This window comes from Amia ocellicauda, chromosome 21, assembly GCF_036373705.1.
Source record: "Amia ocellicauda isolate fAmiCal2 chromosome 21, fAmiCal2.hap1, whole genome shotgun sequence".
NCBI classification, from domain to species: domain Eukaryota; kingdom Metazoa; phylum Chordata; class Actinopteri; order Amiiformes; family Amiidae; genus Amia; species Amia ocellicauda.
Window position 1 is genome coordinate 16,268,461 of NC_089870.1, and position 13,718 is coordinate 16,282,178.

Sequence of the window (13,718 nt, forward strand, 5' to 3'; positions counted from 1 at the left end):
ATAAAGTTGTAATCTGTTACAACAAGGCATTATTGAAAAAAAAACAAAAAAAAAAACGTCAATGATGGAACAGTTTTACTTTACAAGTGTTATATCGAGCTATGATAAACACACAGTTCACTGAGGGTGCATAGTCGGCGGCTACTCGAATTCCCGCCTTGGGCAGCTCAGTAAAGGTAAACGTGGTACCCGCTGACATGGGTTATTGGTGCGCAGTGGTGTACACAGTGGCTGGTATCGGCGCTGTCCTCCAGTGGGACAGATGAACATGTGTAACTGTCTCACTGCCTGTCATTAGGAACGTTAATGGAAAAAGCGACATGGATCACAACTCTCAATTAGCTCTGCGGGATTCATGTGTGACAGACAGTTAACTGCGCAGGGCTGAGGAGGGCAGCTGGGATGACAGCACTGACACCACTTCTAATAGTTCCGCAGCAGATGCCAAATAACACCTTGTAGCAGCAGACAGCTTTTCTTAGACCATGTGCTGCTGATCAGAGTCCAGTGCGGGGAGGAAAATTAATACATAAAATAAAATAGATACCTTGTTGTGTCCATCCATAAACAATACCTACAGGTACAATATACTGCATGACACAATTGTGGTACACTTCCGATTGACTGCAATATCTTGTATATTTTCAGTACTGAACTAGAATTAGCTGCAGTCCAACAGATGAGAGTGAGTGAATGCAAAAGCCATGAGAACAGAGAAAAAACATCCCTTTATATTCTTCTTAATGGCATTCTGACTGCTAGGTTTGTAGCTTAACCAAAAATGATATTGCTCTCAGCAAAATAACCGTGCAAAATGGGAATTTAAACAGTATTATGTACCAGTACTGCAGGACATGTTTTCAGCTGTGAAATGTAATCCTTGTCCTGAAAGTGTGATAGAAAGTTCTTAGGCAAGCATTTCACTGTTCAAATAGGCTAATAGAGTAGATACAGTAGATACAGTTTTGTTGCCAATTACATATCCACTATTTAACGTTGTAGAGGAAAGAGACGCAATAAAGGCTTTCTGCTGTACTGTCTTCTAGGCCAGTGTTAAGCAAGGCACTTACGAATTGGTAAAGGGGTTTTACACTGGCGGTTAATCACACACAGAGACCTCTTTTTCCATTTGTGGTATCAGGAAGATCAGTGGTATGAGAGAAATTTAAGATGTGCACGTTCTGTCGGCAGTTTGATGAAAGATGAAAGCACATGCACAGGAGAGAAATTAAGATGGGCGATTTTCACCTGAACCAGATGATTAGGGACACCGCGCGGGTCTGAACTGCGGGCTATCTCATTGTGAGGTGATCAAAACAAAGAGTGCGAATCAGAGCTTGAAGCTTTGTGTTGGCAAGGTGATGGCAGAGATTAGAAGGATAATCAAGAGTGCATAATCACGATTTTGTAATTACACTGAGCGGAACTCAACCGGCACATTCCTCTTTGACAAGCAATACAAGATTACCAAGTGGCCAGGATTATGGAAAAAGATAAAATGTGTACAGTATAAATCAAGTATGAATTACATATTTAAAAATGACAAATAGCATAATTCCTGATAGTTAATGTGTTTGTATTTAATCAAGATGTCATTTATTGAGTACAGCAAACATATTTGAATATTTGAATATTTTTTGTAAACGCATACTACCGCATTAAGCTCTTTAAAGGTGGGTGGATTGAAATGTAGTGTAATGCAAATCCATACAAGTACAATACTGTTTCTTGTGGGCCTGCAGGACACCCTTATCCAAGAATTGGGCGAGTTTCAATGCTGTGTATGTGATCAGATTATTACAATCTTTTAAAAATGTAGAAAACAGAAAAGCTGGAAAAGTTTGCTTTCAAGTATATTTACCTTGAAGGAACTGAGAAGAAAAGTAAAAATATGTGCAATATCCCAAACAGGGTGGGATAGATTACGTTTGCCGGGCAGAAGAAATCAATGAAGCAGTGGTATCACCCCACGACCCATCACTCCTCCATTTTTTAAAATGGACTTATATGCTGAGGACAGATTTGCTCATCAGGCATGGAAAAAGGTCTTTAGTTTTCTCTTTAGTCATTAGCATGTTTAATCCACCCAATTAAAATAAAAAAACAGCATTAAAAACAAAGCAATTAACATAACAATGCATTCGTTTGATTGATTATTGAACTAATTCTAAATACGCTTTGTTCCTGTCCTGGAAAACGATGAGAAATAAGCAAACAAACAAAAAACACCAACCACAGAACAGTGACAAGAGCATTCATCAGCAACTGCTTTTACCTATTCATTACATCCATAGATGGGACCCACACTTGTTAAAGGGACAGTGCATTTATTACCAGTCTCCTGAAATTCCCTTTGCTGCAAGTGTTGACAAGGAAATTATTTAACAGGGTGATGATAGTCCTCATTTACTGAAGCGAGAACTGAAATAAAGGGCAGGGAGAAAATGATGGTGTTTCGTACGGCGAGGAACCATTTATCACTGATTAAGTAACCACAATGACTAAATCTGCCTCCTCTGCTCATTACCGCACGTGCTCGGCCTTGTAAAGACGAATCAAAGTATCAGGAGCAAATCGGAATTGTGTTTAAAAGGAAATTTGTTACAGTCAGCTTTGAGAGGGGGGAGTGTGCGGGCGTCTAAATTGTGATTTAACCTGAACTGAATCTGGGGCTTGTGAACCAGGGGAGCTTTTCACCGCTGTATGCCACTGTCCCTTTCTTCCCTCCTCACCAAGGTCAAGCAAACTGCCTTGGGATGGGTAGTGAAGACCCACCCCTGTCTGAAAAGGAGGTTGTATTGCCATCTGGGCTGCCTTCGGGCCCTCCAGGAGCCCAGGGGAGAAACACAGTCATAACAGTGTCACACAGGGAGCTGGGGTACACTGTACTTTTAACTTCCAAAATAAGGACTTAAAATCATCTCATTGGCTCACAGAAATTAGCCTAAATATATCACATGTCAATTAACACCCTATATACACTCACCTAAAGGATTATTAGGAACACCATACTAATACTGTGTTTGACCCCCTTTCGCCTTCAGAACTGCCTTAATTCTACGTGGCATTGATTCAACAAGGTGCTGAAAGCATTCTTTAGAAATGTTGGCCCATATTGATAGGATAGCATCTTGCAGTTGATGGAGATTTGTGGGATGCACATCCAGGGCACGAAGCTCCCGTTCCACCACATCCCAAAGATGCTCTATTGGCTTGAGATCTGGTGACTGTGGGGGCCAGTTTAGTACAGTGAACTCATTGTCATGTTCAAGAAACCAATTTGAAATGATTCGACCTTTGTGACATGGTGCATTATCCTGCTGGAAGTAGCCATCAGAGGATGGGTACATGGTGGTCATAAAGGGATGGACATGGTCAGAAACAATGCTCAGGTAGGCCGTGGCATTTAAACGATGCCCAATTGGCACTAAGGGGCCTAAAGTGTGCCAAGAAAACATCCCCCACACCATTACACCACCACCACCAGCCTGCACAGTGGTAACAAGGCATGATGGATCCATGTTCTCATTCTGTTTACGCCAAATTCTGACTCTACCATCTGAATGTCTCAACAGAAATCGAGACTCATCAGACCAGGCAACATTTTTCCAGTCTTCAACTGTCCAATTTTGGTGAGCTTGTGCAAATTGTAGCCTCTTTTTCCTATTTGTAGTGGAGATGAGTGGTACCCGGTGGGGTCTTCTGCTGTTGTAGCCCATCCGCCTCTAGGTTGTACGTGTTGTGGCTTCACAAATGCTTTGCTGCATACCTCGGTTGTAACGAGTGGTTATTTCAGTCAAAGTTGCTCTTCTATCAGCTTGAATCAGTCGGCCCATTCTCCTCTGACCTCTAGCATCAACAAGGCATTTTCGCCCACAGGACTGCGGCATTCTGGATGTTTTTCCCTTTTCACACCATTCTTTGTAAACCCTAGAAATGGTTGTGCGTGAAAATCCCAGTAACTGAGCAGATTGTGAAATACTCAGACCGGCCCGTCTGGCACCAACAACCATGCCACGCTCAAAATTGCTTAAATCACCTTTCTTTCCCATTCAGACATTCAGTTTGGAGTTCAGGAGATTGTCTTGACCAGGACCACACCCCTAAATGCATTGAAGCAACTGCCATGTGATTGGTTGGTTAGATAATTGCATTAATGAGAAATTGAACAGGTGTTCCTAATAATCCTTTAGGTGAGTGTATGTAGGTGCTATCAGAAATAATCCAGATATTCCACTATGCACTTGGGACAATAACCATATACTACACATCCACTGACACATGGTATAAGAAAACATCTGTGTGTGATTTAACTGAAGTAAAGTGTTGGCTGCATATGTATTTACTTCAGTGAGAATTAAAGGGGTCAGTCGCTCAGTAGGGGAACTTGCCTCAAAGGATATGGAGTAGATTTTTGTATTTTGGGAACATTACCAAGGTTACTGGAGAAAACCGATGGCTGTGCAACAAAACATGCAACTCTCGTGCTTTTCTTTTTTTTCTTTTTTTCTACATGTCATTCTAATTAACACTGCAATTAACTTTAATTGCATAAACATTCGGCTAATAACTTGGAAATCCTAACGTAAGCTCTAAAACATTTGAAGGAATTTTCTCATTATGTTGTTAAGAACAATCTTGCAACAAGGAATGATAATTAGACATCATTAGCATACATAAACTAGGTTAATTAGAAATCAGGAACCCAATCACTTTAAAAGGACCAAAAGAACTGAGTTGCAGGTCATTTTATGACAACCAGAACAAACATGTTTTGTATTATTTCCCATAAAACATCATGATGGATAATTCTGTAAGTGTACAATATGTTGTCATTATAATCAAATCATAGCCTTGTTGTTTAAAGCAGTTGTATTATTTATTCATAAGTAAATGGTTTTCAGCCTTAAGAAATAAATACAGTTGTATCTGATTGCCTTTAATAATAATACAATGCCACTAGACATCAGTGCTGAATGTGAAATCTCTACTTAAAACAAGTAACAAGGAATGTAGTCTCTAGTGCTATATTAAGAAGACTGGCTTGTGTCTGAACTTTGATGCTTTTTAGAATAATTGCATATCAGCGCTCGGCATCACTACAGTGTGCACCAAACTAGCTCGTATGCATCACAAAAAACATACTGTTTGCATAAGCCCATTTATTATGAGCGATAGCGCTGCCTTAGATGACATTTTGTAAACTGGAATAGCCTAATCTTGTTCAGGCCTGATGCTTATTAAAATACCCGAATACCAAAGATGCAATGCAAAAAGAGACCATTTCAGCAACCTGATATGCATTCTCTTCTCCCCGCGTATGAATACATTTGTCTTGTGCTGTAATGTGTCTGCATTCTCGGTGAGCCAGATTCATCGCTGCTTCATTCACATTAGAGTCTTAAGTGAATTAGGGATTTTCATTTGTGTGCCTTAATAAGGTCTCTACATTGAATGTGCAGTGTCTGGCTATGGTGTGTGCAAGCCCTTCTTGCTGTTTAGTTTCAGTTGCATATATTCGTAAAGTTGTATGTAAAAGCCAAGTTGGGTCTAAGCGTGATCTGTGTAACTGTATGCATGTATGTCTGTGAGTATGTGGAGTAGGGTGTTTGAGTGTAAATGGGATGGTGGTGGGGGAACTGGGGGGCGGGTGGGCGGGAGGTGTGTTTGTGTAGGTGGGGGGGGGATCTGCTAAATAATTGAATTCCACAATGCCTGGCAGATATCTGAATGTGACTTTGCAAGCCCCAATCCTTTATCCCTTCCCAGCGCAAGTATTGACAGCTAAAAACAACAGCCATTATCTGTTAATTACATTAACATTTTATCAGCACCGGGGAGCAGGGGCACGCTTCTTGTGGCTTTCAGATAGCTGTCAGTCAGCCGCGTGGCGTAGAGGGAGATGGGTCGAGCGGCCGACCTGAGGGAGCAGCTCCCCTCACGATGGCCAACGCCAGCCAGTGACACCCGCTTCTGACAGCTGGGCTCGTGCTGCCGTGTCCTCCTCCCCTGGCCTTCAGGTCTTCTTCAGGGCTGAGGAGCCCTGACAGGGGCACGTGGCCAAGGGCCATCTCCAGCAGACAGGTGGAGAGGATGAGTAATGACACTGCCTGGTGAGACACAGACCTGAAGGGCAAATGACACACTGCATCATAAACCCACCGACTGACAGACTGACGGACTGACTGACTGACTGAATGGCAAGCCAATGGAAATGTGAACAAGAGCAATGCTTCACCAGCTCTCACATCTCACGCAATGACCTCTATTATCTACTTGCTGTCTGATGGGTTTATTAGAAGAAAGACGTCAGTGGCACTGTAACATTTTACTATGAATTATCCTTTCATATATTTAGCTATTCTGACAATAATATTGCCCCTGTCTGTGACAAAATATAATGTTTGGGAAAACCCCTTTATGGCTAGACATAATTCCACATTTACCAACTATTTGAAGTCGTGATCTGTAATACGGTAGTAATAGGAATGAGCAGATCTCAATAGCCATGAATCACCAATTTTGTCTGTACCCGCGGCACAGGCCGGAGCCACGGGAGTCAGAGAGTGGGCACCAGTCAGTGTGCTGTGTTTTGTGTGGCTCTGAGCCAGAATGTGTGTGATTTCTAAAGCATAAGTTCTCAGGCGTTTGTAAGCTGTTGGCTTCGAGAGTTTTTCCTCATTACACCTCTCATATGTTTTATTTATGTAGTTCTGAGGTGATTCCAGTTTTGGCAGCGACTGCCCAGTTAGACTGAGGCAGTGCCAGAAAAAAGGGGATAACAGCAGAATTACTATGCCAAACACTGTAGACTTTTCCATTGAAGAAATCAAGAAGTTCAGAGACGGAACCGCCAGCAGACCTCTGGGCACTGCCCAATTGTATTATTGTGAACTGCAGAGCAGTCTGAGTAATTTCCGCCAGAATCTTTGTGCTGTTTATTGATTTGAACTTGCCCTATAACTTAATCGTGTATCTGCTTATGTTTTTGTTGTTGTTGTTTCCTGTCGTTCTTGCAGTGGTGGGATCAATGAAAATGCTATCTTTCTTGGTGGGCTGTTCAGGGGTCACTGACTGACTGTGTCCAGGTGGTGGGGAGCACAATGAAAGGGCAGGTGACAAATTATGTTGTTTTTGCTTTGTTTATTTTTAATTGTGTTTGTTCAGAATTCATGTTTTTCATTGGAAAATATGAAAAAGTAAATGACAAGACAGTAATAAAACCCCTTTATTCACCAGAGAAAGGGAGAGAAGCTTAACGTTTTTAACCTTGAATAAATGCCTCACCGCACACTTCCCACCCTTGTAAATCAAGCTCATACACTTGCAATATTAAAATTGTATTCAAGTCTAGGTATGTGATCCAAAAATAACAAATCTGCAGGTTTGTCTTTAGCTCTTGAACTTACCTGATTCAATGATACATTTAAGAAATTAAAACACACTTGTAGTTGAACACAGTACCACTACTACTAATATTAATAATATTACTTCAATATAAAGAACCCTTGAGTCTTGGGTTTATGGCTGACAAAAACCAGGGGAAGCATAATACAGACTTCAGACTGAACCCATCCCAGCCCATGGCTCCTGAAAGAAACAAATACACTAGGAGGGGAACAAAATTACAATTATTATGTTTCTGATTCAGGAAGCACCACTAATCAAGGGCAAGAAATGGTTAAAAGCAGAAAGAGGGAAAGAGTTACTTAAACACATTGCCTCAATTCACAAAAAATGCTAAGGGCCACTGGTGACAAAGAAACAGTAAGAAAGAAAGAGATATCAAGTGTAGTAATCAAAATGAAAAATGGGGCCCCGGCTACTTTAAACAAGAGCTAATTTATCAAGAGAAAGTACGGATAAGTAGCCAAGTTGTTGCCGTTCAGTAAGTACCCGTTCCGCACCAAATTATTCCACCCCTGTCTGCGTGCTACCATAAATCATATACTTCCACACATCTTTTCCTATTAGCAATTGCGCTAGGCATGGGTGCGTGTTCAGCTACCAAACACAGACTAATAGGCTACAACTTTTTAATTTTAAGAAAGCCTTTTTTTTATTATTTTCTCATTCCCCAACACATACAGTCCACATATGAATCTCCACCAAAAAACCAGCTGCTAGGTCTGGATCAAAAACACACACACACTTATATTGCTCTTATGTTTTGTAAGTCGCCCTGGATAAGGGTGTATGCCAAGAAATAAAAAATATATATATATAATTACTCCAGCTTGATTAAAACACAAATTGAATTGAAGACAAAACAAACTACATAAAAATGGTCTTCTCTATTATTATTATTATTATTATTATTATTGTTATTATTATTATTATTATTATTATTATTATTATTATTATTATTATTATTATTTATTTATTTATACTATTATACTATAGCCTCTCTTTTTGCATCAGTCAACACATTTAAGAAATAATAAGGATACATTTTTTTTAATTGTGCTCACTAAGGAGAGCGTTTTATTTATATATATATATATATATATATATATATATATATATTTACATTAGATAAACCATAATTAATGTATACATTTCAGCTTCTAGGTAACCAATTTTATGGTCATCACTATTATTTTTTTTATAAAGTGTTATACATTTTTAGGATTCCCTTGTGATTTTTTTCCATTGAGCTTATATACCGTTGTGTTGTCCTGAGGTGTTTTTTTTCTGGATATAGTTAGCACATACTTTAAATAAAGTGTATATGATCTTATATTCTATCTAACAACTATTTTCGTACACATTTCAGTGTCCAGGATTTCAGTAGCTTTATTTATTTTTTACCTTTCAAATGTTTATTCACTCTGGATGCTTCCCCATGATCTGTAAGTTGCATGAAGCAGTCTGCAATCATTTTTCCCTTTGTAATCCATCAAACCCATTATGTCAGTCTTATGAATTAAAATGCGACACTAAATAGGTGTCTTCCTATACATCAGTCTTCTTCTTGAAAATGAGCTGTTTGCGCTTGCTGAATGTTAAGAGAATGAATGTCTTGGGTATCTTCTTAACCCTTTCGGCATCCTCTCAGCCACCCATTCAGCTACCATGTGTACTAGAGAATCGGTTGGGTTGATGTTTCAAAACTGGTGTAATGTTTCAGTGGAGTCGCTTTTGTACCATTATGATGAATACTTGAGACACCGACTGTTGGTTGAGATGCATTAGTCAATAATCAGCCCATTTTATATTAATATGTTCTTGTTTTTCATTTAGGTATGTATTAAGTCAAAACTTTGTCCAACACACAGATTGCAAATTGCAATGCAAATATTTCATGATACATTTTTACTAGGTAGATGGAAGAGGTCTGTGGTAAACGGAAATCAGGTACCAGGTTTTTAATTGCCAAGTTTCAAGTCAGTCAGTATTTTGAATGAATGCAGACCTGTATATAAAATTGTTAAGAGAAACTCTATGGTTAGAACTAAGGATTAAGACGTTGACCCCAGAAGAAAATCACTCTTGTGGTATAAGAAAAAGCTTGCACTTGTTCATTATTTCAAGGTTACCTCACAGGAACAAGGATTAGGAGAGTAAGTTCACATCTGTAAAGATGTGTTACTTTGGAGGAATTTTGAGATTTGGTTGGAATATGTCTACTTGGGTGTTACTTTCCATCACCTCCATCACTTCAACCTCTGAGAAAAGAACAAAAGAAAAACTATCAACAAAAATAACAACATCAAAAAAGAATCACCTGTATACTTCTAAAAGCTCCACAAAGACAGGACATGTTCAGTCAAATGCTAAGGGGACCTAGCAGTGATAAATGGAGTCTTTGACTTCCAATAGAAGTTGCATGATGGCTTGGCATCTTTCTGAAGTAATGCAGTGCGTTGTGACCAAATCTTGTTATGTCCTGGTTTCATTGCTGTGACAGTATGAGGGATGTTTGGTTTTGTTCTTTCTAGTGTTGCCATCCATCATCCTTTGCTCAAGCGCGGTAGCTCCCCTACTTTTTGTTGAGACATCTCACATCTGCCAAACCCTGCCTACTTATCTACAAGTGTGCCAGGAAATTATTTCCCCTGTTTTTCATGTATTTTTTTTCTCACTGCATTCCATGAATAAAACCAGTTGATAGTTTATCATGTAGTAACTTTGAAATTAATGTATCACATTCCAATGTGCGAGGGAGACTCTGAATAAGCAATTAGCACATAGTTCCCAAAAACATTGCGATGGGAATCTGAGTTTTTATCACAGTGAAATGTATGACCCTCCTTATCCCACATAAAGAGAAAAGAAAAGAAAACTTTTTATAGCCATGTTTTCTACTTTTGTTAAATGCTATTATAGATTGGCCTCTTTTGTATGATACAGAAAGAGGAAAAACTCACATGAATGAGTTAGTGGGATTTATTTCACATGAAAAAAGTTAAAGCTTATTAAGTTGAGCATTATTTTACCCAACAATCCCAACGTGGAACAGACTAATATGTCAAGAAAATCAATTATTTCAGGGCCTGAAAAAAAGGTCACACATGAACACGTCTTAGGCGTTCCAGGCTTGTGGAATTAATTGATTCATTTTCCTCGGAAGTGGTCAAAGCTAATATTTAATTAGAAAATAAACAAAAGAGAAAAAGGGGGGGTGAAAAGGGAGCTCTCAAATCCAATCATAGTCATTCAAGCAAAAAGAGTAGCCACTGTATTACTGTAAGACCTCAACTCCCAGCATATAAAATATAATACAGAAATATAATTAGCAAAATGTAATTAGCGGAACATGACAGAATTAAAATGTTGTAACGTTGTGCCTTTCATGCATCTATAATGACAGCAGTGATGAAAAGACCCACCCACTGCTTTGACAGTTAATTCAAATTAGTTTAAGTCAAACACAAGTACACCATTTGCATTGCTTTTATTAACAGATACTTTTTGCAATTCAAAATCTAAAGGATGCAAATGGAACAGAATATCACATGCCTAATATGAATTTCTGCTGTACTGTCTTGTGATGTGTTTAGATGCATGCATTCTGGCTATTTAACATACCTATTTAACTGAGAAGAGACCATTTTGGCCTGCTTAGACCCTATCAATAAATGTAAATAAGAAGTAAAGCTTCAGTTAATTATAATACTTTCAGATTAAATTCAACCTTGTTTTACGTTTCCGATTGGTGACTGCTTAATTAAACTGCGGCTGAAGATTTTGCTAGTTTCCCTAATGCAGAGAAAATCTATCTTGCAGAAACCAGATGACTATAATACAATTTGAAGTTGGTTGAAGAGATGGGAATGATTTCTGCACAGGTACAACATGTTGGTTCATAAATAAGTGATCCTCAAATCCATGCACTAAGCCTTTTCCATATAGCTTTCTTGGTGTCAAACAGATGTGGCCCCAGCCTATTCCTTCAGCACTTGCTATTCAGTGCAAGCCAGAGGTGGCTCAGATTGGCCCAGCTGGGTGCCAAGTAGTAAAATGGTTCTGGTCTTGTTCCCTCTGAAACACTCACCAGGTCCTGGGAGACACATGGGCTCTGAAAATCTGCAGCAGAGGAATATGAAGTGGGGGGGGATGAAGTCGACCTTAGCACCGGATTTTCCATACATTAACGATAGTGGAGCCAAAGGATTGAGTTCCTCTTTCCCTAGACATTGTGAGTTTGCAGTGGACTGAAAAAAACACCTCTAATAGGAATAATATTTCATTTCTGATGAGCAATCAGGATAAATACGTGTTGTAGGAGAAAAGAACAATAATTTCCTGTTCATTATCCAGAAAGCGATATCAATACTGCTTGTTTTACACACCCTCTTTGCTTGCTTGTCATGTGGAAAAGTTTCCATGGGTTGTTTTCTAGTTTCAGCACAACAAAGGCAGATGGAAGGGTTGGCACATAGACACAGTCTGGTAAGCGCCCGTTTGGCGATCATGACAAGTGTAGAAAAGTGTAGAGGAGCTTTAAAAAATGGCAATACCCTTGAGAAGTGAGAGATAAAGAAGGCAACAAGGAATTCTTGGGGCATGGAGGTAACTATGATGGAGCTGCATTGCAATGAAGCCCTGTCCAGTGTTCCAGTGTCTGGAGCTGCGCTGACCTTTTAATTGCAAATATAAGCTGGGAGTTTGTATCTAATATATGCACTGTGTTGACACTTGCTAATGGTTTATTCACCATTAGAACAGTTTAGAATATTATAATTTATGAGTTCGGAAAGCAATCGCGTGCCGCCGAGATGCAGCGGCATTAATACTCTGACCTCTCACCTATCATTTTTTTTAATCACGACTTTTAAAGGTCACGTGTGGCGGTGCTGCAGCTCGCCTCGGTGTGCTCTGAGCCCACAGGGCAGGATGAAGATGGCAGATTTTCCCTGCAATTCCAGACCTGATCCCCATTCCCCATGTTCGAACTGGACCAATACCAGCTCCTAGTTGATGGGGCTGGGCAGATATCTCCTGAGTTTCTCACATGTTTCCCCCTTACCTTTCCCCAATAGTTGTTGGTGTGGTTGTCATCAGTAGATAGATATTTCTTAAACGTTTGTGCCATGGGTGATCTTGGTAAAGAGCAATTTGTCAACAGTGTAGACAATTTATAAAGCATACATGCAGTCTAAGTGTTCATATATAATATACAAATACTTATTAGATGTCCATGCATCTGTCAGGGTCGGGAATAAAATAGGAAACACTTGATTTAACAATCGCATTATTCTGTACTGGCTTTAATTTGGAAGTCAAGTAAATAGTTCTGCAAATCAGATGACTGGACCTTCTCAGGGGTTGGGAGCAACAGATTCCACTGTCTATGTGGATCCTACAACACAACGTGAATAGTCTTTATCTGGTATCAGAAGGCTGAGTGCCGGAGTGTGAGGAAGGCCGCTCCGACTCCCAGATCCTCCAGTGTGCGTCCATCACCGTTGCATGAAACACAAAAATAGAAGAAAGGCATCCAGTCAGGCCAGCGAGAAACTTGATGACCTCAGCTAAACAATAAAGCTCACTCTCACATCCAGTCTCTTCACAGGATTTCAAGGTCTGACAAAAAAACGCTGAAACCTCATTTATAAGAACACCGCACTCGAAGGCACACAAAAGTCTATAAGGACCTAATTTTCGGGGAAAATGGATAGCACATCTACGCGTTGCTTAGTTTAAAATGCAAAATGTGGACATTATCTTGTGTTGTGATTCAGCGGCATCCATCACTGTATGCTAATGCTGCCCGCTGGTTAAGATATTCTAATGTAAGCCACCCTGGAGATGTAAAGGAATTAACACAAACAGTGCAGGGCAGTGGAAACAGAGTGGGGTCAGGAGATAGAAGGGGATGGTTAGTATTAGGGAAAGGTTTAGAGCATCTGACAGCACTGCCTGTTCACAAACCCACCAGTGAGAACGAAACGCCCAGTTTAAAGGAATCAGATTCTTAAACTAATAGAGTATGTTGATGCACCGTAGAACGATTCATATACATATTTGTTGGATGATGGACATTGTGGAAATAGTGAACGTGCAGGGAACTTTTTTGTTTGCTGTTTTTATAACCAGGGTTATTTAGCTAGATTTCCTTAGTGTGGCCTCTTCAATTCAGGGAAGATATAATAGAAAAAATCAAAGTGTGTCTTTAAAACACCTGTGCAGTTCAGTGACATCAATAACCATCAGAAATGGCTCTGCAGGATTCAGTGACTCCGAGAACCTTATTTGTGCTCAATATGTGTAGG